Here is a 27,523-nt window from a genome sequence, read left to right as displayed (position 1 = left end):
ATAAAGAGATTTTCTGCTGTCTCTACAACCCACCCCATGTCAGACAAGCCTGTCCCCCTCACCCCCTTGGCTTAGAATCATAGAACATCAGGGTTGGAAGGGACCTCAGGAGGTCATCTAGTTCAACCCCCTGCTCAAAGCAGGACCAATCCCCAATTAAATCATCCCAGCCAGGGCTTTGTCAAGCCTGACTTTAAAAACTTCTAAGGAAGGAGATTCCACCACCTCCTGAGGTAACACATTCCAGTGTTTCACCACCCTCCTTGTAAAAAAGTTTTTCCTAATATCCAACCTAAACCTCCCCCACTGCAACTTGAGACCATTACTCCTCGTTCTGTCATCTGCTACCACTGAGAACAGTCTAGATCCATCCTCTTTGGAACCCCTTTTCAGGTAGTTGAAAGCAGCTATCAAATCCCCCCTTATTCTTTTCTTCTGCAGACTAAACAATCCCAGTTCCCTCAGCCTCTCCTCATAAGTCATGTGTTCCAGTCCCCTAATCGTTTTTGTTGCCCTCCGCTGGACGTTTTCCAATTTTTCCACATCCTACTTGTAGTGTGGGGCCCAAAACTGGACACAGTATTCCAGATGAGGTCTCACCAATGTCGAATAGTGGGTCCCTCGATCTGCTGGCAATGCCCCTACATATACATCCCAAAATGCCATTGGCCTTCTTGGCAACAAGGGCACACTGTTGACTCATACCCAGCTTCTCGTCCAGTGTAACCCATAGGTCCTTTTCTGCAGAACTGCTGCCTAGCCATTCGGTCCCTAGTCTGTAGCGGTGCATGGGATTCTTCCATCCTAAGTGCAGGACTCTGCACTTGTCCTTGTTGAACCTCATCAGATTTCTTTTGGCCCAATCCTCTAATTTGTCTAGGGCTCTCTGTATCCTATCCCTACCCTCCAGCATATCTACCTCTCCTCCCAGTTTAGTGTCATCTGCAAACTTGCGGAGGGTGCAATCCACACCATCCTCCAGATCACTAATGAAGATATTGAACAAAACCGGCCCCAGGACTGACCGTTGGGGCACTCCATTTGATACCGGCTGCCAACTAGACATGGAGCCATTGATCACTACCCGTTGAGCCCGACAATCTAGCCAGCTTTCTATCCACCTTATAGTCCATTCATCTAGCCCATACTTCTTTAACTTGCTGGCAAGAATACTGTGGGAGACCGTGTCAAAAGCTTTGCTAAAGTCAAGGAACAACACGTCCACTGCTTTCCCCTCATCCACAGAGCCAGTTATCTCGTCATAGAAGGCAATTAGATTAGTCAGGCATGACTTGCCCTTGGTGAATGCATGCTGACTGTTCCTGATCACTTTCCTCTCCTCTAAGTGATTCAGAATTGATTCCTTGAGGACCTGCTCCATGATTTTTCCGGGGACTGAGGTGAGGCTGACTGGCCTGTAGTTCTCAGGATCCTCCTTCTTCCCTTTTTTAAAGATGGGCACTACATTAGCCTTTTTCCAGTCATCCGGGACCTCCCCGATCGCCATGAGTTTTCAAAGATAATGGCCAATGGCTCTGCAATCACATCCGCCAACTCCGTTAGCTCTCTCGGATGCAACTCATCCGGCCCCATGGACTTGTGCATGTCCAGCTTTTCTAAATAGTCCCGAACCACTTCTTTCTCCACAGAGGGCTGGTCATCTCCTCCCCATGCTGTGCTGCCCAGTGCAGTAGTCTGGGAGCTGACCTTGTTCGTGAAGACAGAGGCAAAAAAAGCATTGAGTACATTAGCTTTTTCCACCTCCTCTGTCACTAGGTTGCCTCCCTCATTCAGTAAGGGTCTCACACTTTCCTTGACTTTCTTCTTGTTGCTAACATACCTGAAGAAACCCTTCTTGTTACTCTTAACATCTCTTGCTAGCTGCAACTCCAGGTGTGATTTGGCCTTCCTGATTTCACTCCTGCATGCCCGAGCAATATTTTTATACTCTTCCCCGGTCATTTGTCCAATTTTCCACTTCTTGTAAGCTTCTTTTTTGTGTTTAAGATCAGCAAGGATTTCACTGTTAAGCCAAGCTGGTCGCCTGCCATATTTACTATTCTTTCTACACATCGGGATGGTTTGTCCCTGTAACCTCAATAAGGATTCTTTAAAATACAGCCAGCTCTCCTGGACTCCTTTCCCCCTCATGTTATTCTCCCAGGGGATCTTGCCCATCGGTTCCCTGAGGGAGTCAAAGTCCAGGGTCCGTATTCTGCTGCTTTCCTTTCTTCCTTGTGTCAGGATCCTGAACTCGACCATCTCATGGTCACTGCCTCCCAGGTTCCCATCCACTTTTGCTTCCCCTACTTATTCTTCCCGGTTTGTGAGCAGCAGGTCAAGAAGAGCTCTGTCCCTAGTTGGTTCCTTCAGCACTTGCACCAGGAAATTGTCCCCTACACTTTCCAAAAACTTCCTGGATTGTCTGTGCAGGCTTGGACCTGATGGGGGGCCTCTGGGTTTAGAAGTAAAATTAGCTCTTCATCTCTAATTTTGTTCCCTCTAGAACAGATCAGAGATGCATTAGTTTGTGTGGGGAAAATGGTTCTGACTAGGGAGATGGTGTGGCCCAGGCTGGATAGAGACCAGACTGGGACTCAGAAAACCCATGTTCTATTCCCAGTTCTAGCCCCTGGACTGTTGGTTGATATTGGGAAAATCACTTCACTTCCCTGTGCCTCACTTTCCCCATCTGTAAAGTGGGAGTGACAATACTGACTGCCTTTGAAATCTACTGGTAAAAAGAGCTAAGTATGAATAATCATTAGGAATGTCTGCACCATTGTATGGCAATACCTGCTCTCTGGATAAACAGAGGATTTCTGTTTCCTGGTCCATTCCCTGCTGCTAAATTCACTTAACAGGTTAAACAGAAGTAAAATTATGAGCCTTGGGGGATGTGAGACGAATCACCAAACTATCGCAAGGGACACTCCAATTAACGCAACTAGGAAATCCATATTAATGTGTGTGTCACTATATCTTGTCTATGTTTTGTGTCTATATGTAGTTTCGTTTCTTTCTCTCAAACTTTGCACGTAGGACCCTGTAGACGCAGAACTCTGGGTGAATATGAAACAGATTGTGCCGCATTTGGCTGTTTCAGAGCTCCAGGAAGGGCTGTGACTCATGAAATACAGGGTATGTCTACAGTGCAATCAGAGGTTTGATAGAGGGACGGATAGCCATACCTGAGCTCGTTCTGATCCAGCTAGCTTGAAGAAAAATAGCAGTTATAGCGTGGATATGTGCTGCAGTCAGACCTCTAGCTGTAGTGTACATACTTTCTGTGTAGTGAAGTGGTAATCAGGGGGTTAACTGAATTCCTTGGAGTATTATGGGTTGGAACCTTGTTCCATCCTGTTTAGTAAAGCATGATTCTTGTGCACTGAGTGGTCTCTTTACAAAACTGGTGACAAGGAAATTCATAAGAATGACAACTCATGGGAAAACTGAGGCATTTGCTGCTAATCCTCATTTTCTGCATTGATATATTGAAAGATTGAGCCACTGTTTACTTGCAAATGAGATTACAGATAATGACAAACGGGAAGCAATATTTCTCAGTGTTGGTGGCCGCAAAACCTGTTCTCTTAATAGCCAGGAGACAAAAGTTCAGAAGACCTGCAAAATGTCTAAGCAGAGCACTGTATCTGAGAGCCAAACATTATTCTGGAACATTTCAAGTTTTGTGCCAGAATGAGAGGCAAAGGGAGAATGTAGCTGTGTATTGGCAGAACTGAAAAGATGAAAGGAATATTGCTCATTCGACTGTGTCTTTGAGGATGTGTTGTGGGACAGATTTGTTTGTAGTATTAATGAGAGGATTAAAAAACAGCTGCTGACAGAGGGCCAGCCAATGTGGATTTCCGGTACGATGCTAAAGCAAAGTGAACCTTTTGTCTTTTAAAGGCCATTTAAGTGATGGTCTAGTTGTAAGACAACATCAGGATCATGTCTGCTCATGGAGTGACGTGCAAGCACCAGAGCCTTTGCGCTTGGGTAGTGATTAGGGCCCTACCAAATTCACGGCCATGAAAAACGTGTCATGGACCGTGAAATCTGTTTCTCCCACCGTGAAATCTGGTCTTGTGTGCTTTTATCCTATACTATACAGATTCCACAGGGGAGACCAGCATTCCTCAGAGTGGGGATCCTGACCCAAAAGGGTGTTGCAAGGGGGTCACAAGGTTATTTTAGGGGGTCACGGGATTGCCACCCTTACTTCTGAGCTACCTTAAGAGCTGCTGCCAGAGAGTGGCAGATGTTGGCCGGGCACCCAGCTCTGAAGGCTACGCCCTGCCAGCAGCAGCGCAGAAGTAAGGGTGGCAATACCATACCAGGCCATCCTTACTTCTGCACTGCTGCCTTCCGAGGTGGGTGGCCAGAGAGTGGTGGCTGCTGACTGAGAGCCCAGCTCTGCAGGCAGCAGCGCAGAAGTAAGGGTGACTATGCCATCCTGTGCCATCCTTCTGTGCTGCTGGTGGTGGCAGCTCTGCCTTTAGAGCTGGGCTCCCAACCAGCAGCCACCGCTCTCCAGCTGCCCAGCTCTGAAGGCAACATCACCGCCAGCAGCAGTGCAGAAGTAAGGGTAGCAATACCGCAACCCCCCCTCCCACAGTTGTAGGGATCAGGACCCCTACAATTACAACACTGTGTGATATTTCAGATTTAAATAGCTGAAATCATGAAATTTGCCATTTTTAAAATCCTATGACCATGAAATTGACCAAAATGGACCATGAATTTGGTAGGGCCCTAGTGGTGATCATCTAGGAACAGAGACCAGGAAAGGAAGCGATTTTGCTGGGAATGGCTGAGATGGGGTTATGTACAGTGTTGGACCAGACTGGTGAGGGAAGTGGGACTGGGAGGCAGCCTCAGCTGCCATGGGGAGGCACTACCCGGTGAGAGAGAGAGAGAGCCAGCCCTGGTTGTATAAAAGACTACATCTCGTAGTAAATGGTAAATTACTACATCCTTCCCCTCCTAATTTACAACCTTAAAGTGGTCATCAAGGAGTTAACTTAACTGGGTTACTCAGAGCCATGCTCTACCCCTCCCTTATTTCCAATTTTAGGCAGTTTGGGTTTTCCTCCTCTGTTTGTATATGTAATAGTTGAATAAAGCATCACATTCTCAGCCTGCAGCTCTGTAAGTAAAGCATGTTTGTTGTGCACTGAGCAGTCTCCACAAATCTCTGACAGGCATGCAGGTGGCAGTTCTTTTGTGTAACCAGGACAACGCAAACAGGGCATGGAAATCTTTTTTTTATTAAATTTTTTTTTTATATTTGCAGCATATTATCTCTCCCCCAACTAATTGCTTTCATACGTCTGTGGTATTTAATGCACTGCACCGATATATACCAGTTGAGAATCTGATTTTGAATATGTAATATAAAAACCAAATGACAGAATTATCTGCAATAAATCATTAAAACCTCAGCTATTTCTTCATAAAGGAGAAGTTTGGTTTGCTTCCATAGTCGTGTCCTAGAAATTTTTGTGTTTAATTACACCAAGCATCTGAGTTCATATATTGGCAAAGCTGATGAGTCTACACTGTTTGCCTCTAGTCCTGCAGGTTGCCTGGGATCCCAGAAGGTAAGTCTTCTGCCAGCATTTCATATTCTCAAATTTTCAGTGAATAGGGAAGATGTGCTTCCTTGCAAATGCTTCCTTTATAATAGTGTGCAGGGTCTCATCGTCCTGTTGGTAGGCTCAGTGGTTGGAAACTGAAGCTAGACATATTCGGACTAGAAATAAAATGCACTTTTTTTAACAGTGAGAGTAATTAACTATTGAAACAACTTACCTAGGATGGGATGGATTCTCTGTCAGTTTTACGTTTTTTAATCAGGTCTGAGTATCTTTTTGTAGAAGAGATGCTATAGCACAAAAAAGTTTTATGGGCTTGATGCAGACATTATTGGGTGAGGTTCTTTGGCTTGTGATATGCAGGAAGTCGGAATAGATTATCATCGTAGTCCCTTCGGAACTTAAATCTGAGTCCTGAATATTGGAGATGGTCAAAAAGAGGGACAAGTCCTTTTTTACAACATTTATGTGACTTTCTTCCCCTTTTTTTAATGAAAAAAGGCAAAAAAAATTTGACTGGCATACTCATTATGTAGAAATAAATGAGATTTTGCTGGTATAAAGTACCGGTATATCCTCTTGACAGTCAAATTTTATGATGTAGCCTTTGTCTCATATATCCCAAAATCTAGCAATATCTGTTGGATAACCACCTTTCCAGGAGTGACCTGAGGACATCATCTTATCTGTCATTACTTATTCTTCATTTGTATTGCAGTTGCCCTCTGAGGTCCCTGTGAGGAATGGGGCATCCCATTGTGCTCGGTACTGTGCAAACAGAGACAATCGCTGTCCTGAAAAGCCAGTCAGCTCACGATAGTATCATGATGCCGTACAGGCCAGTTCTCTAACATGGTGATTTGTTTTCTTCCATTACACCAGTTGAAAGTTTTTTCAGCTTTATTCACGTGGTTCTGTGGTTGCACCAACATCTGCAGTGTCTTTTTCCAAGGTCTCGACTGTGTTTTCAGTACTGAGTATATTAAAAGCCTTGTGTCCAGTATGTAATCTTAAATGAGAGTTGGGATGAAGATAGCCTCCCTGGGGAGGCTATTTTTTTAATATCTGTCACTTGGTAAACTCTGATCCATTTTAAATGCAAAAAAATCATCCTTCAGAAGTGTTTTCACGTCATCTCTGGCAGTTGTTAAGCTCAGTCGTCATCAATCCATGGGTCAGATGCTCAACTGCTAGAGCTATGCTGATTGACACCAGTTTAGGACCTCACCCTATCTCATTGTCTGGGGGTTAGAATTTTAACAGGTTCCTGGAAGCCCCTCGAGCCCCTTCTAAAACATCAGTGACATATACACTCTTTTGCCTGCTTTGCTTTATTATAAGCGGAGTTGACTTTCTTGGAGTTCACATGATAGGCCCTTTTTGTGTTTGATGAGTTAGCCATTATCAAAAAATTGTGTCTCTTGCTTTTACACATTTTAAAAAAGAAAAAGCTCCAGAAGAATGGAAATCTGATGTTGCATATTTTCAGTTCATTGTTTGGTTCACTGGGAAATGAACGACAAAGGGAAGAAGTATACCTTAATCATAACCAGGAGTGGTATCTGGGCTTATGTTAGGATACAATAATTCTACTGGACATTCCAGACAAAATAGCCAAACTCCTTTCTTTTTAAAAAGCTTTTCCCTCTGCCCCCCCCCTTCCCACCCCCACCCCCAACCCCCAACATCCTTCTCAGGTAGCAGACAGCTAGCAATTTAAATGAGCTGGGTTTATGGATGGCTGCAGAAACTGTCTTTATTCACATCCTGTATACATCCATCAGCCACTCTGCAGTATTTCGCTCCAGCAGCAGGGGAACAGCTAATCAGAAACACCCCAGTGAAATGTTGTGATAGGAAAAGAGGAATAGATTACATATTTATGTTGTCTTTGGCAATGCACTGGGACAGGGAGATTGTTTGTTTGTCACTTACGCAGCTATGTTACATGACTAACCTTCACCGTATGAGTACTGTGTGAATGTACATGCCCGGGTGTGTGTATGAATTAAAATGCTAATAAGCTTCTTGATTTTTAAAAATGAAGTTAAAAATATTTTATGTCAGATCGTCTGCCTGTATCAAACAATTAGAGAAAAAATGAAATATCAGTTGAAAACACACAATTTGAAAATAGCACCTAATACATTCAAAGAATTTTTTTCAAGCTCTGTTGTGAGGCAGATGCATCTGACCAAGTATTGCAGTAAATATTATAATAGCAAAATAGATGTTAAGCATTTGTTGTTTGGAAGCTCAGGGCATCACATTTCAGAAGACAAAAATCTCTCTAACTGAACTGGATATCAATGTGATTATAAAAAGTTGTCCTTGGAAATAAAATATACCTAGACCATTCTGCCTACTCTCAGCTATGCAATTGCCAGGGAGGGCAGATGAGCTGGAATAAGAAGAATTTTTATCTAAATAGGGGGTGGCCTGGCTGAAGGGTGACCTAGTTACACTTCTGGTTTAGAGGAATAGTAAGTGTTGCCTCTCCTCCAAAACTTCTCTATATCCAAAACCTCGCCCTCCTCCCCCCACATCAGAGTTCTTAGCAGTGCACTCCAGAAAAGTTAAATCAAACGTTGTGACAGCATGCAGAATTTATATAGTGTTAATAAAAATGATTAAGCTATAAATCTTTTTGGGAGGACAGATACCAGTATTAACTCAGCTCACAGATGTGGCAGCTCAGTTCTCTAAAGACCCACACAGGACTCAGCTTACACTGACAATGAACTGACAAAGAAAGGCCCCTCTTGAAACTTGAAAAGTCCTTTATGATGTATGATTGATAAACTTCTACTTTGGAGCATCCTAGGAGTTGAAAGTTGAGTCTAGCACTGCTAGGTAACAGGCTGTGAAGCCAACACTGGTCCTGAATGAGAAAAGCTGGAAGTAGGTGAAGAAATTTATGAGGTGATAGAGCAAAGAAAACTTTGTTCACTCAGGAAGGATGAAAATATCTGCTCTGTCATTGGATAAATAGGAATGAAGATAGAAGAGTAGCAGTTCTACAAGATATGTGGCTAAGATAGGCCTGGTCTACACTACAAAGTTAGGTTGATGTAAGCTGCCTTGTTTTGACCTAGCTGTGCGTGTGTCTGTGCTTAAATTTGACTTCCACTGATGTAATCACCCCATTACGGCAACACAGTAATACTGCCTACGCATACAGCATTGAGCCATGGTCGATGTATTGAGGTCAACGCAGTGCAAGTGTAGACACTGTGTTACCTATGTTGACCTGAACGGTCCTCCGTCAGCTATCCCACAATGCCCAACATTGATTGTTCTGATCGCAGTTTTGAATTCTGTTGCTCAGGGGTCATGTAAACTGGAAGCCCCTCCCCTCCACCCAAAACCCTGCAAATTTTTGAAATGCCTTTTCCTGATGGCCCAGCTTGGCGAGCACGTCTAAAGTTTTCCGCTGTCATGTGCATCTGCCCAGCCGACCATACAAGGTACTCACTTCAGATATGCTCAGGCCTGGAGTAGCCAGGAAATATGGGATCTCCTGGGCCTGTGGGGAGCAGAGGGTGTGCAGGCATAGCTATGGACCAGCCATTGAAATATGGACATCTATGAGCCGATTGCATGGGGGATGCAGAAGAAGGGGTACGTCTGGGAGCAGCAGCAGTTCCGCATTAAAGTAAAAGAACTGTGTCAGGCACATCAGAGGGCCAGGGAGGCCAGCAGTCGAACTGGTGTCAAGCCACAGATCTGCAACTTTTCCAGTGAGCTGTATGCCATGGCGGAGACCTACGCCACCTCACAGACCACCATGGATACCTCCGAGGAACCCAAGTCACGGGCTCCGGCGAGAATATTGAGGATGAGGAGGAGATAGGAGGATGGGGAACATGAACCCAGGCTTGTTTGAGTCTCCACCACAGTCCAGTCAGTCCTGGCAATTGAGCATGGGCGAGTGTGAGGCAAAGGAAGGAACCTCGGGTAAGTGTTTAATCTATTACAGTGATATACCAATGGCACCCCCCAATTTAGCAGTACACAGCTATCGACTTTTCATTAATTTACTTATGCTGGAAGAGGTAGCGGTACAACAAAGAGAAATGGAGTTGTCTGCTTTTCGTTCCCTTGTAGAGTTAGGAGGGGGGCAGAGGGCCATGCAGAGCAGTTTATGTATACAGGGATGCCCCTTGAATCCTCCAGAGAGCTCTTGAAGAACGTCTCATGCAATCCTCTCCCAGTGGTTTCTAGGGATGGCAGCCTTATTTTTTTTTCGCCGTAGCAGGACGCTTTCCCATGCCATCTGGTGATCATCAGCAGGCACCATTACAGTCAACAGACTAGCAGTATATGTTCCCGGATGGCTTCAGGATACCAATAGCAGCTGTTCTCTCTGTGCCTTTGATACCCTTAGGAGTGAGAGATCAGCTAAAATCGCCACTGCCTGTGGAAGATGGTGCCAGGAGTCAGTGCCATTGCCCTATACTTGTAATTTTGTACAACCAAGCAATTCCCTCCTCATTTTCCTCACCCCACTGGGCCATACTGACCATAGCTGGAGTGGTGGCACTGTGCATAAGCATTCTGAAGCAGAAGTGTCAATAAGCAAGTCTTTTGTAAAACTTGTGTAAAGCAAGGGAAGGAAGCTCTAGATCTTAACTTTCACTTTTCTTTGTGACTATATCAACCATGGTACCTTTGTGTGTTTTAGCTGTAGCTGCTGCCTTTGTGGCCTTGAGGGGTTCCCCCTCCACACCCACAGAACACCAGAGCCAAATAAGAAGGAGAAAGAAGAGGACTCAGGATGACATGTTCAGCGAGATCCTGCAAGCTAGTACTGCATCAGACCATGAACAGAGGGCCTGCAGTGTGAATATTGCAAACTGTATGGAGAAGGAAAGAGCGGACAAGAGAAAAGTTCAGGAAGAGGCAAGGGACATAATGGGGCTTCTCTGACAGTAAGCACAGATGATGCAGACTCTTGCGGACCTACAGGTTCGACAGTCACAGGCTTGCCTTCCTTTACAGTCCATCGAGAACTCCATTTTAGCACTTCCCCCTCCTCAACATCCCACATGGTATCAGGGGCCGCATTCGTACCCCTACCACTCCACACCAGGAGGACAGTAAGGACACCACAACTTCACATGTGAGAGCTATGCATATGTGTAGTCTGTATGTGCAGCCAAAATGGACATGGATGTTCTTTTGCCTTGTTAAATTCTGTTCCATTAATTTATTAAGTTTTTAACATATTTGCTTTCAAATTGCACTGATTTTTTTGCACAGATTTTGTTACTCAGTAAAATTCTGTTTTTTGGAAAATAATTGGTCTTTATTAGTTCATAACATAGACTGCATGCAGAAAGTCTAGTGATACTGAAAGCACCTACTTTTTATTGTACAGTATGACAGAACTCACAGGGTCAGTGACAAACACAGTGTTAAATTTGTAAATATACAACAAGCAGTACACAATTCCTGACAGGCCCCAAAACTGCCAGGCCAGGTAGAACACAATCCATCACAACGCATTAGTGTGGCTCACTGTTAAAATGCTCCTTCAAAGCCTCTCTCAGCCATCTAGCTCTGTACTGAGCTTTTCTAATAGCCCTTATGTCTGGCTGTTCAAACTCAGCGTACTGCCCCTCCATCTCTGCCTTCCACTCTGGTGACAGCTTTTCCCACCTCCCATCACAGATATTAATCAGGACACTGCATTGGGATATTTTTCTCACAGAGAGCCAGTCTTGTGAGTAAACAACGCCATCGTCCCTTCAATCTACCAACAGCACATTCAACTGTCATTCTGTACCTGCTGAGCCACTAGCTGAATCTTTCCTTGTTGCTTTTGAGGTGGTTGGTGTATGGCTTCCTGAGCAATGGGAACCAAGGCTAGGCTGAGTCCACCAGGATCACTGTTGCCATTTCAGCATCACCAATGGTGATCCACCAGTCGGGGGAGAGAGTCCCTGCTTGCAGCTCTCTGAACAGGCCTATGCTCTTAAAGATGCAAACATCATGCACCTTTCCTGACCAGCCAACATTGATGTCAGTGAAGTGTCCCCTGTGATCCACCGATGCTTGCATAACCACAGAAAAGTAGACCTAACAAGTCTATATATACTCTGGGACAAGGTGGGCTGGTGCCAAAATAGGGATATGCATGCTGTCTCTCACTCCAACACATTTCAGGAACCCTGTTGCTGCAAATCCATCCATTTTGTCCTGCATATTGCCGACAGTCACTGTCTTGGGTAGCAGGAGATTATTAGTGGCTCTGCACACTTGCATGACAATGACCCCACAGTGGATTTCCCACCTCCAAAATGATTTCCCACTGACTGGTAGCTGTTCGGAGTTGCAAGTTCCTCAAGGCGATCGCCACTCATTTCTCCACTGTCAGTGTAGCTCTCATTCTGGTGTCCCTTTGCTGGAGCACTGGGGAAAGTTTGGAACACAGACCCAGGAATGTGGCCTTTGGCATCCAAAAGCTCTGCAGAGACTGCTAATCACCCCAAACGTGCATTACAGTGCGATCCCACCACTCAGTGCTTTGTTTTTCATCTCCAGTTGTTGCTGCTTCATGAGTGCCACCAACTTTGAATTGGTTTTCGCTATGTCCCACAGCAAGCTGTCCGTCCATGAAATTGTCATGTTCCCCGTCGATGCGCTTCTTCTGGCTCTGCAAACACGAGAGGATTATGCAACCTTGTTACAACACTCAAGACAATAGTGCAGAAATGTGCAGGTTCCATACTTCTGTCAGAGATGGCGGACAGTGAGAAGTGCTTCACAGGTTTGTGGGATTTTTTTAACAAAGGCATGAAAATGATTGTGTATGGAATGACATTAAGTGATGGAGAAAGTTGCGTGCTGGTAACTTGACCCCTTCCTCTCCGTCACTCCTGCGTAATATGGTTCTGCCCCACTATGCATTGCCAAAACTTCCCAAAAGACAGTGCACTGGACAGTGGCATATCTACCCATGTTGCTCGACAGCATGCACAAACACAAGTACTTCTTGTGAGTATAGGTGCAGTGCTGACACAAGGAGCAAAGTGTGTACGTGCATGAGCAATATACTAACGGCGATGGTTTTATGTCCACGTTACTTGTGATGGCCAAAAGTTGTAGTGTAGACATGGCCATGGAGAACAGACAAAGTCATGCTTCCTTTTGTGAAATTGGTCAGTTTTAAAGAAATTAAATTGCTATCACAGCTAGGCAGGTAGCTATGCAAAAAAAGAGCTTTAGAGTGACAGCCTTTGTGACAGGGCTATAAACGTTCGACAAGAAAGAAAACTGGGGGAATGCAAAAGAGGAAAAAAAGGAAGCGATGAGCAGGGGCACCGGGGTGTTTCTCAAATCCATTTAGTTTCCAAGGTGGCATTTAAACTGTCAGGCCACGTTTTGTCAGTGGTTAGAGGCAATTGTAGTTCTGACTGGAGATTTTCTGACTAGTGAACTGAAAACTTGATCAATGAAACTGAGAAGGTAAATTGTAGCTCATTGGAATGAAGAAAAACTGGAGTCTGTTGTATCCAATCTGGGAGTTCTGAGGCTGGAAGTGTTCTGGGCATACACATGGTCCAGTGCTATGACAGAGATGTAGAATGAAGATTGTGCCATGATCTGAGCTAATTGGAAATAACCCTTTGAGGTGTCCTGGTAGGAGTACAGAGTACTGACTCTCAGTCTTTGGGGGATAAATTCTTCACCTTGAATGAAATATTCAGAGAGCAAAGAACCTACTGGAAGATTAAATCTGCAAAAATGAAAATCTGTTACCAGGTTTGGTTTTGCATCGGAATCTAACAGTCTGTGTTTTTCGAATTCAGAATAAGATAGAGAAGTGTACTCCCTAGTTAAAGTATCCCGGAGTGAATGGTGGTAATAACCATTATGCACTGGAGTACCAGAAGTATTGCTGTGTAAATAATTCTACAGATAACTTTGAAAGCGTGACTAGAGCAGAGGGAGTTTGAAAGTATCAGGATCATGGAAAGCCAAGGCTGTGTGAGCCATTGTCCTCAATAAAAAGTAAAACTGAATTTGGGGAGTGGGTGGTAAGGTCCTGAAAATCCTTATGCCAGCAAAATAAGTCACTTTAACAGAATAAGTTTGAAACTGATGAGTATCCGGGGTAGCCACTTTGACTTTCAATGGGAGTTGAGTGCCTAACTCCTGTGAGCACTTTTGAAAATCCCACCTTCATTGCTGTGTTACATAGCAGGTATGTGAAAGAGAACATACTGGCAGTACCTTGTCACATACCTGTTTTTGCATGTGCAGTACCAGCATTCCATGGAGCAATGTATTTCTAAATACTCTGCTACTAGAGGTTGACAACAGCAAAAGGGGTCTAAGGATGTTCAGAAAGGAATTCTGTAATAGCACAGTAAGAAGGATTGGAAATGCTGGGCCACATTCTGCCCTGTTACAGCAGTCCACCAGGATCCAGTTATCTCCCTGGGCTTGAATCTGTTCTCACATGCCGTTACTCCTGATTTATGCTGGTATAGCTCGGAGCATACTCTGTCAGGGAGCATAAAGTAAACAGAGAGGAACAGATAATTAAAGATATCAAGGACAAATGAGAGACGGACTGTGGAATAGAATCCATCAAATGGTTCAGAACGGACAATGAAAAATCAAGGCACTAGATGATAGCCAGAAGTTAAATGGACTGCAGAATAGAAATTTATTTTCTAAAATATGCTGACCAAATGCCAGAATGAGAGATAACAATGTAGGATGTATTAAGAGATATCAAATTGCAAAGCTGGACTATAGTTCTAATAAGAGAAATGATAAAATCAGGAACACTCACTAAGGAGAGCAAACTATTGATATTTAGCTGGAAAGACTGTGGGGAGTGAAGAGATCACCTATAAACTGCCTTTTTCTATAATATTTTCATGCACTGACAAAGATAAGGCTGAAAACCAAGATAAAAAGGAAGGGAATGTAACAGGCATTTAAACAGAGAACGCATGAGGCTGAATTTGACTTGTAGATATAAAGTCAAGGAGGAGGACTGAACCAAGATGGAGGAGAGATATGAGACAAGAAGTGTTTGGGGAATTGCATACTAAAGCAGAAAGCAGAGCAACAGTCTCGGGAGAAATAACTGCTAAGATCATTGGTAAACACTGTTTCTGTTGCTGGAATCAACATTCACAGAGAAATCTTTATGATCTTCGTAAAATGTAGAGCCACTGAAGCTTGAAAAGAGAGAGAAAATATATACAGGTAATTGTCTAGTGCTCTTTATTGTTAGAACAAATCTTCCAAAAAAAAAAAACCTCACTAAGTTAAAAAAAACACTTAGAATTTTTTTTTGAGATCTTAAAATCAAGGGTTATGAAGATTTCCTAATAATGATTTTGCCTCCCTCAGTAGGGTGACTATGCATCCTGTTTTATATGGGACGGTCCCCTTTGATCATGCTGACATTGAGAGTTGCAGCTAGTTGGTTTTCTTTGATCACACTCAGTCCTGTTCAGGAAATAGTTGAGGAGCATGCAGCATTATTACATTACACTAATGCGGCTGCGTACTTGTGACTCACCTACCCTCTCTTTAGTGCATGTTATTTTCCTTGACAATGCTTCTGAAGTAAAATGTGAGTGGATTTTAGGTCACTTTGAAATATCAGCTCTTAAATGGACAACACATTTTCAGAAAACTGCCCAGGGCGGGACTCAAGCTGATAGCATATAGGTGCTGTTCGGGTCTAGTGGGCACAGCATATCACCTTAAGCCACCCAATTACGCTGCTGTGAGGCTCTGCAAACAGACCCAGTCCTGCTGCACATACACAGATGATTTTCTCTGGCTCATCAACTTGGCTCAAGTCACATTCAGAGGTCCAACTTTTACCGTCAATAACTTTTAAAATATTGCTTCTCCAGAGGGGCAATGGCAATGGACACTAGCTGAAATCAATCCCTAGCAGGTGATATGTGTTTGGGGAGAATCAGAGTCATATTTGGAGCCTGATGTGTCTGCAAAAAAACATAAGACCAATAAAACTTCATGTCACACAACTTTTTTGGGGGTGGGGGAGGTGGGGGTGGTGGTGGTGGTATCTCGGGAACCCCTAGATCAAATGATCTCAAATATGGACCAATAACCCTTGCCCAGGGACACTGCAGTTTTCAAGACAATCTGAGTATGTGTGTGGATTTTAGAGCATTTAGGAAAATAAATTTGTTAAACAGTAAATTAATCTCAATCTTTTGAACAAATAGCATCTAGTATGATACATTTGCACTTATACCCTGAGCTACCAGGTGGTCTGGAGAGGTAAATCCTAGTGCAAAAAGACCCTGCATTGCCCAACTCTTGATGTGATTTCAGTTTAGAATTGTATATGTAAGATGAGTACACTTTTAATCTGTTATCAAGTGTTCTCTGTTCTGTTTAGCTATAATAATCAGGATTCATATAGTAGAAAGTGGTGCCGTAGAAATTTGATAATATTATCTGTGGTTCTAAAAGACACCTAATTGCACAGAGTTAAAATGGAATTTTCCAAACGCGCACTCAGCATTGGCCTAACTCTGCTCTCATTGAAATCAGTGGTCAAATTCCCATTGACTTCAATGGAAGCAGACTCAAGCCAGTGCTCCGCATTTCTGAAAAATCCTACCCTTTGAGTTTTACATTACAGATTACTGTAATAGGCAGAGGAGCAATAGGTATACCTCTCCACCACTATAGGCAGACACCTGAGTCATTGAAACTCTATTAACTGGACACATGGAAGCTGACCTTCTGATATCTTAGCCACTAGAATGCAAAGCAAGAACTTACTTCAGGAATATACCATAATAGATTTTCTACTGGAAGAAATTATTCTGCTTGATGTTGATTCCCGCAGCACTTGTGGAAGCTGCCAAGGTAGGTATCTCTGTTATGAATCAGTTTTCTCTTAGGTTGTGTTTTTTGTAATAGTAATAGCTGAGAAAAATGTTTGTCCCTTTTCCTCTGAGGCTTCTCTTTGTGGCACTGTTTCTATGTGTATCTTGTTGATGCAGTCACTGTAATGTAGTTTCCTGTCTTCTCATTAGAGTTCCCAATTATTGTGATACCATGCACTGGGCATTGTTTTTCATCCCTGACGGTGGATTTATTCTCTCTCATTTAACTCCCCAGACTAGACTTAGTAATATATAACTTGGAAGGGAACAGCTGCTTTGCTGCCTGATATTGGATCTCTCTAAACTGCGTGAAACCCATTTCTTCATTTTTATTTGTTGTCTTGTTGTCTGGAAGACCTGAGAGTCCATCTGTTGTGCCTGTAACTGCAGAACTGGAAATGTTGAAATAACTGGTGAGGAAGAGTGGAACTGATAGTGGGTGGGTGAGATTCTGTGGCCTTCATTGTACAGGAGGTCAGACTAGATGATCATAATGGTCCCTTCTGACCTTAATATCTATGAATCTATGATAGGGGCAGCTTGTAGCACTGAGTTCATAATATTCCGCATTCATTAGGTGCTGAGTTTGACAGTATATATGACACTAGTGGATCTTGTACTGTTTCTTTCAGCCAAGCTACTTTAGTGCAACGAGGTCAGCAAGTCAGGAGCCATAACAAGTGCTGAGCTATATAACTGTTTAACTTGCTTCTCTTCCAATTGTTTTGTTTAAAAAAAATAAAATAAAACCCACTACCTGAGAGCAGGGTTTAGTTACCTTTTTTGCTGGAGTAAGGGAACTCTGGAATAGTCTCCCAAAGGAAGGGGTAGGGGCCCCATTACTTGGGACATTTAAAGTAGGCTAGAAAAAGATTTCGTAGTAGTCAGTTCTGCATTAGTTGGGGCAGACAATAATGACCCAATAATAGAGGCGCATAAGAGGTTTGCAACCCAATTAAAAGTGCTTTTAAATTTCCAATTTTTTATTGTCTGTTACAAATTCAAACTTGGTCCTCTTTTTCTTGTGAAACTTTCAGAAAACCATCATGTTGATAAGGGATCACTTGCTGTGAAAACAGGCCCCATTTTCAAACCAAAATGTAGTTTTAGGTGGGAAAAACACACAAGTTTGCAAATCTCAAGCTTGCACACGCAGATTATGACTCTTGTGAAATTTTGTAAAATTCTCCATCTTCCAAACAAAACTGCTGAAAATTAAATAACAAAAAGTCAGAATTTTTACACAATCCAAGCAGTGAGTTTTCCATTTTTTCCAGTTTCACAAGATTTTTATTTATTTTTATAAGATCATTTTATCTTCAGTCTATCTCAAATATTTATCTGTCCTCTGTTCCTGTAGCATCTGAGCACCTCACAATCTTTAATATATTTATCCTCCCAACAATCCTGGGAGGTAGGGAATTGCTATTATCGGCATGTTATAGACAGAGAACTGAGGCATAGAAAGGTTAGAGGAGTTGCTCGAGGTCACGCAGGAAGTATGTAGCAGAGAAGGGACTTGAAACTTGAGTTGAAAATTCTAGGCTAATGCCCTAGCCACTGGACCACCTGTCCTGTCTCTCTCCTTTGTGTGATGACATCCCATAAAAACCATATAATGCTATGGCAATCTGACCTGTGTGAAATAGGGAGTCAACTGCCTCTGCAACATCATCCCTCCCTTCCTGGAACTATATTCTGTATGGGAATGGGCAGGCCATGGGTGGGGAGTGGTAAATTCATACAATGCATGGCTGGCTGACATCAGGGCCGAGGGATGCCCTCAGTTCCCTGCCAACCAAGTAGAAATGATAAAATAAAGGTGGTGTCAGCAGAGGTCCCCCGTCCCAGGGCCAGCTGTGGCCAAACTGACAGTGCAGCTCCATTGGATGGGGGTGAGCAGATACAGGGGCTCTGAGTAGAAACCTTCAGCTTCTTGTGTATTCCTTGTGTATTCCGCTGCACCCCGGAAACAGCCAGCAGGTCCGACTCCTAGGCGGGAGGGGCTCCATGCGGTGCCCCCATCCCGAGCACCGACTCTGCACTCCCATTGGCTGGGAACCGCGGCCAATGGGAGCTACGGGGACGGTGCCTGCAGGAGAGAGTAGCGCCGCGCAGCTGCCTGCCACTCCTCCACTCAGGTGCTGGACCTGTTGGCCCTCCGGGATGCAGCACGGAGACAGGACAGGCAGGAAGCCTGTCTTAGCTCTCTCGCTGCACCGCTGACTGGGAGCTGCCGGAGGTAAGCCTGAGCCCCAACCCTCTGCCCCAGCCCTGAGCCTACCCCAAACCCGGAGCCCCCTCCTGCACCCCAAACCCCTCATCCCTGGCCCCCACCCCAGAGCCAGCACCGCCAGATGGAGCCCTCACCCCCCTGTACTCCAATCCTCTGCCTCAACCATAACCCCCTCCCGCACCCTGAACCCCCCAGCCCCACCCCAGAGCCAGCACCCCTAGCCAGAGCCCACACCCCAACCCCCTGCCACAGCTCAGAGCCCCCTCGCACCCTGAACCCCTCATTTCTGGCCCCACCCCAGAGCCCGCACCCCCAGTTAGAGCCCTCACCCCCTCCCGCACTCTAGCCCAGTGAAAAAAAAGTGAGGGTGGGGGAGAGTGAGCCACTGAGGGAGGGGGAATGTAGTGAGCGGGGGGCAGGGCCCTGGGGAAGGGGCAGGACAGGGGGCATGGCTAGGGTGTTTAGTTTTGTGCAATTAGAAAGTTGGCCACCCTACTCAACCCCTGAACTTCACACAGATGCATTCGTATTGAATTGACTGGAAATACCATGTGCTTGTCATTTAAACAAGTCTAGCAGATTGGTTCAGCAATGCTGTTTATGCAGGCATCCACCTTGCAGAGTACCACCAGCCTGATATGAAGCCCACTGGAGTCAATGAAAAGAATCCTATTGACATCAGTGGACTTTGGATCAAGCCCTGTATGGGGGTGAGAAAGAGCCTGAAGTAGAAAATCCAGGCTGAAAATATCTCCCCTCTAAATCGACAGCAGATTATTGAAGAAAACTGAGTAAACAGTTATCATTATTGTGCCTTTTTAAAAACAAAACTTCCCTTCCAATTTCATGCTGCAGCTGTGGTGTGTAGATTATAAATGAAAAGAAATACTTACCAAGCACTTTTTCAGAGTGTAAGAAAGGACGGGGGATAGTTGTAATGGTTCCAATCCCTCCTAGTAATTGCCAGACTTGTCTGTTTTTAATTGAGTTAGATAAACTCCCGGATGTGAATGTCACAGCTGCAGTTGCATTTATTTAGAACATTCCCTCGCTTTGCATTGCCATTAGGATTTCGCGCTTGGGTAAGGACCCTGGAAATTGTTATTTAAGAACATTCTTGACGCTTGAAAAAGATTTCCTGTTCTTTGTTCCTGTTCTTTGTCCTGTTCCTACGCTTTGTATGAATTACAGCAGAAAATAAAAGACTGGCTCTGAGAGTTCGGGGTGATTTTCAAAGGCACAAAGGGCAATTAGCTTCCCAGCCCCCTTTCTTGTCCATGGGATTTGGGTATCTAACTGCCCTTTGCATCTTTGAAAGTATGCCTATGTTTAATCTTTCTTACCAATAAGCAGGCCTATACACGTTCATTATAATGCCTTTACGCCTGGCAGGATTCATTTTGGTTTTGTAATGAAAGTACTGCAGATAAAATAGTGCTGGATTGTTTGGGGGGTGGGGGGCGCACTGGTATGAATTGCATATTTATTCATCCTTTCTGAATAGACATTAAACTCATAATGGCCTATCTCCTCAAGTTATTTTGTCTCTTATCATGATTAATGATACCTGGTGGGTGAAAGGATAGTTACCGATGTATAAGGATGCCTTCCAGCAACTTTCAGGCTCTACCTGCCTCTCTCAGAAATAATTACTCCAGATATAAATCTCAGGGGAGGGTCTGCTGTGAGGGGGGAGAATAATTCAAAAATCCAGACCTAGACCCACCTGCCAGCTGCTTCTCTGGGTCCCACTGCCCACCTGGTTGCTGCTTCCTTACTCCCCTTGTCTGTCTCATTGCAGCTATTTCACGTCCTTTGCCGGCTCCATCTCGCACTGCCTTGGATTCCATCCCACAAGCCGGATTATCCAGCAGGCTTCCCTTCAGTCACCACCATGGCCCTGCCCACAGTCCAGCTCCTGGGGATCCCCTTAATATACCAGTATTTAAGCAGTAAGGACCTGAGGAAATTGGGCCCCAGTCAGTTAAGGTAACGTGCTGAGGGGAGAGGGTTGGGATGGCTGGGAAAGGCGAGGGATCATACATGGCTGAGACAGAGGGAGGGTCGGTGTGAATGCCTGGGAGAGAGAGATTGGGGAAGAGGAAGAGGGAATAAGATGAAGGGTGAGGTATAGAAACGTGTGTTTTCCCTCCCCTGGCATCCACCCACACACCTAGTTGTGCGGATGAAAAATCTGCTCTCCATAGTGGGCCCAGTCCTTCCAGTGTCTCATACGATAGCCTGAGGCCATTGAAGTGAGGCAGGGAACTCACTCCTGCCGCTTTTAAACTTGATTTACATTTTGTTAATCCACTTCACCATTCTGCCATGACGGGCAGCACAGCTCACATATCAGCCTTCAACTCTCATGCTGAGCAAAAAGGGGAAAGTTTCCCAGTAAGCATCTACTGAAAATCTTTGGCAACTTCAGTGAGACGAACTTTAAATTACAGAACACACATAGACCTGTACATCTTAGGAGATGTAGGAGATAATGGTGTAAGGAATATTTGTCTTTTCCTCTCCAGTCCATTATCATTAGGCCAAACCCCAGATGTGTCTCTATTGATTTCATGTAGCAATTTTCCTCACAACCATTTCTCAAGATGCTGTAATGAAAATGAGGCCATTTCTATTAAAATATTCTACTGACTCATATTACCTTTGATTGGCCAGACTAATCACCTAACAGGATTCCAAGTTCAGAATACGCAGTTTTTTGGCTGACGGTACTTGTAAGTAGCATCTTTTGTTTTGTACTATTGTGTTGGTTATAGCTCACATTTTGTGTGTTCTTGTTAGTTTATATATTAAGAAATTTAATAGCTTGGGATTCAGCAAACAATATGAATGACCTTAATGTACAATAGCTAAAAGAATTAACTTGCATGTTAGAATCAAATAGGTTTCAATCAGTATTGAAAACATACTGTTTCAAAACTCCGTTGGATCTCACAACCAGTAAACAAGATCTGCTTCAGAGAAACCATTTTTCTCAGTGAAAGTTGCTTGATATGACACTTGCTACATGTCAAGCCCTTGTGCGTACGTTATACATGCCTCCGTATTTTGCTGTTATCCCGCTGTTCATAAATCTTAAATGCACATGAGGTAGAAAATTTGTACTGATTGTGGAAATTAAGGCTTGTGATTTGGGGTTTTCAGTATCAACACTCCTGGAAATGTAGTTTCTAATTTGGGGTTTTATTAGCTGTTAAAGCTGTTCTGTGAAAAGTACAAATGGGTATTTTGGTTTGATTGCAGTACTAAAAGCTATGCCTTAATCCCCAGGCATTATAACAGTGATGCCATATTGACAATGGATTTATTTTATAGCTAGTATTGCTGGGAAGGTCCGAACTCCCAGTTTAAGATGCTGTTACTTGAAATATTTTAAAACTAAATTCTTACATTCTTAATATTCCATGAAAGATTGAACTGGGATAGTTGAAAGTCAGGAAAAGAGAATGTTGCTCAGGGACTTTTGAAGGTAACCCTAAAACTGAGATTTATCTGTGACTGTCTCAGATACAAGGCATTTACTAAAGATGAGCTGAACCAAAACCCCCAAAATTTCAGGGGGGTTCAGGAGGATCTGAAATTTTCACTGACTCCGTTCACTGAGATGGAGCCCTGGATCTGACTACATTCCTACACACTGAAGATATTAGACTCCAGGTCTCAACTTTGTGGCTTGAGGAACTTGCAGGTATTTACATTTTAAAAAAAAAAGGCATTAGCATCTTTCAGGTAAAAGAGCACTTCATGCTGCTGTCACATGATGACATCTGTCCTTTGTGACAGACACACAGGAACTCCAGGCTATAGCTTAGCAGTGCACACGCTCTCATTCACGCACAGTTAATGCTAAAGACTGATGCTCACCAGGCCAGGGACGGACAGAGGGAAACAAAGGTTTATGTAGCTCCAGAAGTGGCGTGTGGGTATATCGATAACCAGAACTATGCCCCAAAGTCTCCCCTGGTCCAGCCAAGGTTGTGGGTTAAAATTGCAAAGGAGGCAACAGCTGCCTGATCTTTCTATTGAACGGCAGTTGGCCCTGGATTAGATGGGAAAGATGAACTGTATCTTTGGAGCTGCTCTTTCTCTCAACAGGACTGAGCACTAGAGGCATATGATTGGATCCTGGACAATTAGAAGCTTAGTTTGGTTAGTGGGGGAAACAGGCCCAGTATATAGCTAAGAAACCAGACAGTGGTATTTCACGGGGAGTCAGATTCCATGGGAACCTTCTCTGGTACATTGCCGATAAGAGAGTTCTCTTCTGGCCCTCGGGATCATGTCACTGCAAGTTACTTTTCTCTTCTCCTCTTCCAGTCTCCAGGGGAGTGGGCAGGCTGCCAAGAAGGCAATTAATCTGGGAGGCATGTTACTTTAAACTGCAGTTTTGGGTAACCAGTATGAAAGAAGCAAAGTTCAGGTAAAGAGCACAATAATGGTAATGTTTGGTCATTGCAATCTTCGAGGATCTACCAAATCTTATTTGCAGTAATAGCAATGGTTTTCCTATTAGAGCACTCTTCCAGGCATTCCTGGTATGTTTTCTTTTTAAGCCAATATTCTGAAGGTACAGTTTGCTGGTTAGGACATACGCTTTCTCTGATTTTAAAAGCACCCTCTAATATGTGAAAGATTAGTTACTCCACATATCTGAGCTATTTTTCAGTTACTAAAATCAAATAACTAGTTCTCTGATGCCCTCTGTGTCAGATCACAGCTGAGCAGAATTCTAATCTTCTCTTGTGACTTAATAGGTCTTCTCCATTTCCTCATTTAATCCCTTTAACAGAGAGCAACTGTGATGTCTAAAGATCAGGAACATATTTCTGTTTACAGCAGATCTGTGCAAAACTGCAACGTAGAAGCCTGGGAGCTGTGTATTCTCCTGAGCCGTGGTTAATTGGTTAGAAGGTGTCTGAAGGCTGTAAAATAATGTTTTGCTACATCTGATTTTCTCGGGTCATTGTTCATCTCATCCCATGCCATGTCATGTTTTGACCTTTTGTCAGTGGAGCATAAAGCCACATGTTCTGGCAAGTTCAAGAGTGCATTACATTTCCCTACAACAAACACTTCCAGATGTCCTTGATCAAGTAACTGTGCTAGTTTAAAAACTAAAAAAAAAAAAAAAAAAAGCAGTTATAATTGGTTCCATTGGAACAGAAGATCTAAGCTTTGTTTTCTGCTTTGTTACCATCGGGGATATATAGAAACTCAGTGTGTAACCCAGAGGTGGGCAAATTACGGCCCGCAGGCCAGTCCTGCCTGGCCCTTGAGCTCCTGACTGGGGAGGCTAGCCCCCGGCTCCTCCCCCGCAGCCTCAGCTCGCTGTGCTGCCAGTACTGTGGGCGGTGGGGCTGCGAGAGCCGCTGGGTGTAGTGTATTAGATTGCTCCCCATAGAAATGTGCTATTTATGGAGCACCAGGACTGGCAGCCGTAAGTAGTACACCATAAGTAGCACATTCCTACGGGGAACAATTTGATACACTAGACCAGGGTAGGAAAGGCTGTGCCTCCCCAAACAGCCTGGCCCCTGCACCCTATCCGCCCCCTCCCCGTTCCCACCCCCTGAGTGCCCCTCTTGGAATCCCCAACCCATCCAACCCCCCCTGCTCCTTGTCCCTTGACTCCCCCCTCCCGGGACCCCCACACCCCTAACCGCCCTCCTGGGACCCTCACCCCCTGTCCAACGCCTCCTGCTCCCTGTGCCCTGACTGTTCCCACTCATGTCCACACCCCTGCCCCCTGACAGAGCCCCCCCCCCCGGGACTCCCATGCCTATTCAACTGCCCCCTGTTCCATGACTGCCACCCAGGACTCCCTGCCCCTTATCCAACCCCCCCGCACCCCGCCCCCTTACCATGCCACTCAGAGCACCAGGACTGGCAGCCATAAGTAGTACACCATAAGTAGCACATTCCTACGGGGAGCAATTTAATACATTACACTTGCCCTCCATATAGTTTCGGAACCCCGATGTGGCCCTCAAGCCAAAGAGTTTGCCCACCCCTGGTGTAACAGCTGCTTGCTCAGTGGAAGTCTGTCTACCTCTTGTGGTGGGTTGGCCAGCTAGAAATTGATGAGCCTGCTACAGTCTTTGCTGACAGCCATGTGTCTTTTAGCTCATGCAGTAGAAGCTCATGCATTCAGCTCCAGAGGTCCCAAATATGATCCCTACTGCTGACCCCCCGTGTGGGTCAGCATTGTGTGTGTGTGTGTGTGTGTGTATATATATATAAAATATATAAATTCTTCATTCAAGCTTGTCCTGCTGTAAGCAACTTTGAGCACAATTCAATGGTTTATCATGCTTGTTCGTATAGAATAGTGCTCCTGGGACAGTACATTGGGTGAATCTCTCTGTATCTATGTAACTAAGGTCTGGTCTACACTACGGGGTTAGGTCGAATTTAGCCGCGTTAGGTCCATTTAAAAATGACTGCGTCCACACAACCAACCCCGTTCCGTCGACCTAAAGGGCTCTTAAAATTGACTTCTTTACTCCTCCTCGACGAGGGGAGTAGCACTGAAATCAACCTTGGTGGGTCGAATTTGGGTAGTGCGGACGCAATGTATTGGGCTCCAGAAGCTATCCCAGAGTGCTCCATTGTGACTGCTCTAGACAACACTTTGAACTCCGATGCATTAGCCAGGTACACGGGAAAAGCCCCAGGAACTTTTGAATTTCATTTCTGTTTGGTCAGCGTGGCGAACTCAGCAGCACAGGTGACCGTGCAGTCCCCCCAGAATTGTAGAGCATAGAATGTTTCTACGGTCCCCCTATCATCTCTGTCCCTGAGGTTATTGCCGATTAGAAGGCGAAAAAACCGCACTCACGATATGTTTTCTGAGCTCATGCAGTCCTCCCTCACTGATAGGGCACAGCTTAATGCATGGAGGCATTCAGTGGCAGAGGCCAGGAAAGAATTAAGTGAGCACAAAGAGCGGAGGCAGGACGTAATGCTGAGGCTAACACGGGATCAAGCGAACATGATGAAGCATCTGTTGGGGGAGCAAACGGACATGATGAAGCGTCTGTTGGAGCTTCAGGAAAGCCAACAAGAGCACAGACACCCACTGCATCCACTGTATAACTGCCTACCCTCCTCCCCATGTTCCGTAGCCTCCTCACCCAGATGCCCAAGAACCTGGGGGGCGAGGCTCTGGACACCCAGCCACTCCACTCCAGAGGGTGGCCCAAGCAACAGAAGGCTGTCATTCAAACAGTTTGATTTTTAGCGTAGCTACAATAAGCAATGTGGCCTTGTCCTTCCCTCCTCCCCCACTCCATCCGGGCTACCTTGTCCATTATCTCATTTTTTTTAATTAAGAAAGAAAGAATGCATGGTTTCAAAACAATAGTTATTTTATTTCGAAGTGGGGAGGGTGGTTGGCTTACAGGGAATTAAAATCAACAAAGGGGGTGGGTTTGCATCAAGGAGAAACACACACAACTGTCACACTGAAGCCTGGCCAGTCATGAAACTGGTTTTCAAAGCCTCTCTGATGTGCAGTGCACGTTGTTGTGCTGTTCTAATCGCCCTGGTGTCTGGCTGCTCAAAATCGGATGCCAGGCGATTTGCCTCAACCTCCCACCCTGCCATAAACGTCTCCCCCTTACTCTCACAGATATTATGGAGCACACAGCAACCAGCAATAACAATGGGAATGTTGGTTGCACTGAGGTCTGACTTAGTCAGCAAACAGCACCAGCGAGCTTTTAAATGTCCAAAGGCACATTCTACCGCCATTCTGCACTTGTTCAGCCTATAGTTGAACTGCTCCTTACTACTGTCCAGGCTTCATGAGGCATGGGAGCAAGGGTAGGCTGGGGAAGGTGTGACCACGCGGTGCTGCCAGCTAGGAGAGCAGCCTGAGGCAGAAGCCTCCAGCTCGCATGATATTCCAGGCAGGACTGAATCTCCATGAGACGAAACTTAAAGAAGAGAATGACCTGGAGTCTCTGGCTCCCATTCCGTGCTCTAAGAGGAGGATAGCCATGTCTGTCCAGGCGCCAATGATAGCCGAGGTCTGCCAGGAGCACCCAGGAGACGGCTATCAGTCCTACTGCACCATCTGCTGCGAAAGCAAGGAGCTGCTGCTGTGTAGCAATGCAGTACCGCGTCTGCCAGCAGCACACAGGATATGTACGGTGACAGTGAGCTGAGCGGGCTTCATTCTTGCCGTGGTATGGCGTCTGCACGGGTAACCCAGGAAAAAAGGCGCGAAACAACTGTCTGCCGTTGCTTTCACGGAGGGAGAAAGGGAGGCCTGATGACATGTACCCAAAACCACCCGCGACAATGTTTTTCGCCATCAGGCATTGGGAGCTTAACCCAGAATTCAAATGGGCAGCGGAGACTGTGGGAACTGTGGGATAGCTACCCACAGTGCACCGCTCTGAAAGTCGATGCTAGCCATGGTAGTGAGGACACACTCCGCTGACATAATGTGTTTAGTGTGGACATACACAATCGACTGTATAAAATCGGTTTCTAAAAGTCGACTTCTATAATATTAACCTAATTTTATAGGGCAGACAAGGTCTAAGAGTTTTAAAATGATGAATTTAGGGAGAGGCATCACAGGCCTATCCCCAGGGCCAGAACTCCTAGAGTTGCATGATGATATCAGCATCTCAGCTTATGTTTATTAAAATTCTGTTTTTAGCCCTCATGGTTGTGGAGAAGACCTGACCTGAGCGTAGCTGATGCAGTGATGTATGCCTGTGCTTGTAGAGAGCCTGTACCAATAGCTCAGAGAG

The 27,523-nt window shown here is 44.8% G+C and overlaps 1 protein-coding gene and 1 long non-coding RNA gene across 3 annotated transcripts in view; both read left to right on the top strand.

Annotated features, from left to right (window-relative positions):
- LOC141991940 (uncharacterized) overlaps nt 1-10,633 on the top strand; it is a 69,310-nt gene extending 58,677 nt beyond the window's left edge. Inside the window, exons 2-3 of the long non-coding RNA XR_012640498.1 lie at nt 9,342-9,557; nt 10,285-10,633. This is a non-coding gene — a long non-coding RNA (uncharacterized LOC141991940). The remainder of the gene's footprint in view (nt 1-9,341; nt 9,558-10,284) is intronic.
- The window catches only part of SPOCK1 (SPARC (osteonectin), cwcv and kazal like domains proteoglycan 1), a 455,324-nt gene that overhangs the window by 127,930 nt on the left and 299,871 nt on the right, over nt 1-27,523 (top strand). The gene's annotated exons all lie outside the window — the stretch shown is intronic.

This window comes from Natator depressus, chromosome 8, assembly GCF_965152275.1.
Source record: "Natator depressus isolate rNatDep1 chromosome 8, rNatDep2.hap1, whole genome shotgun sequence".
Lineage (NCBI taxonomy): Eukaryota > Metazoa > Chordata > Testudines > Cheloniidae > Natator > Natator depressus.
The sequence above is the reverse complement of the archived record's forward strand: the minus strand, read 5'-3'. Positions and strand labels throughout refer to the sequence as shown.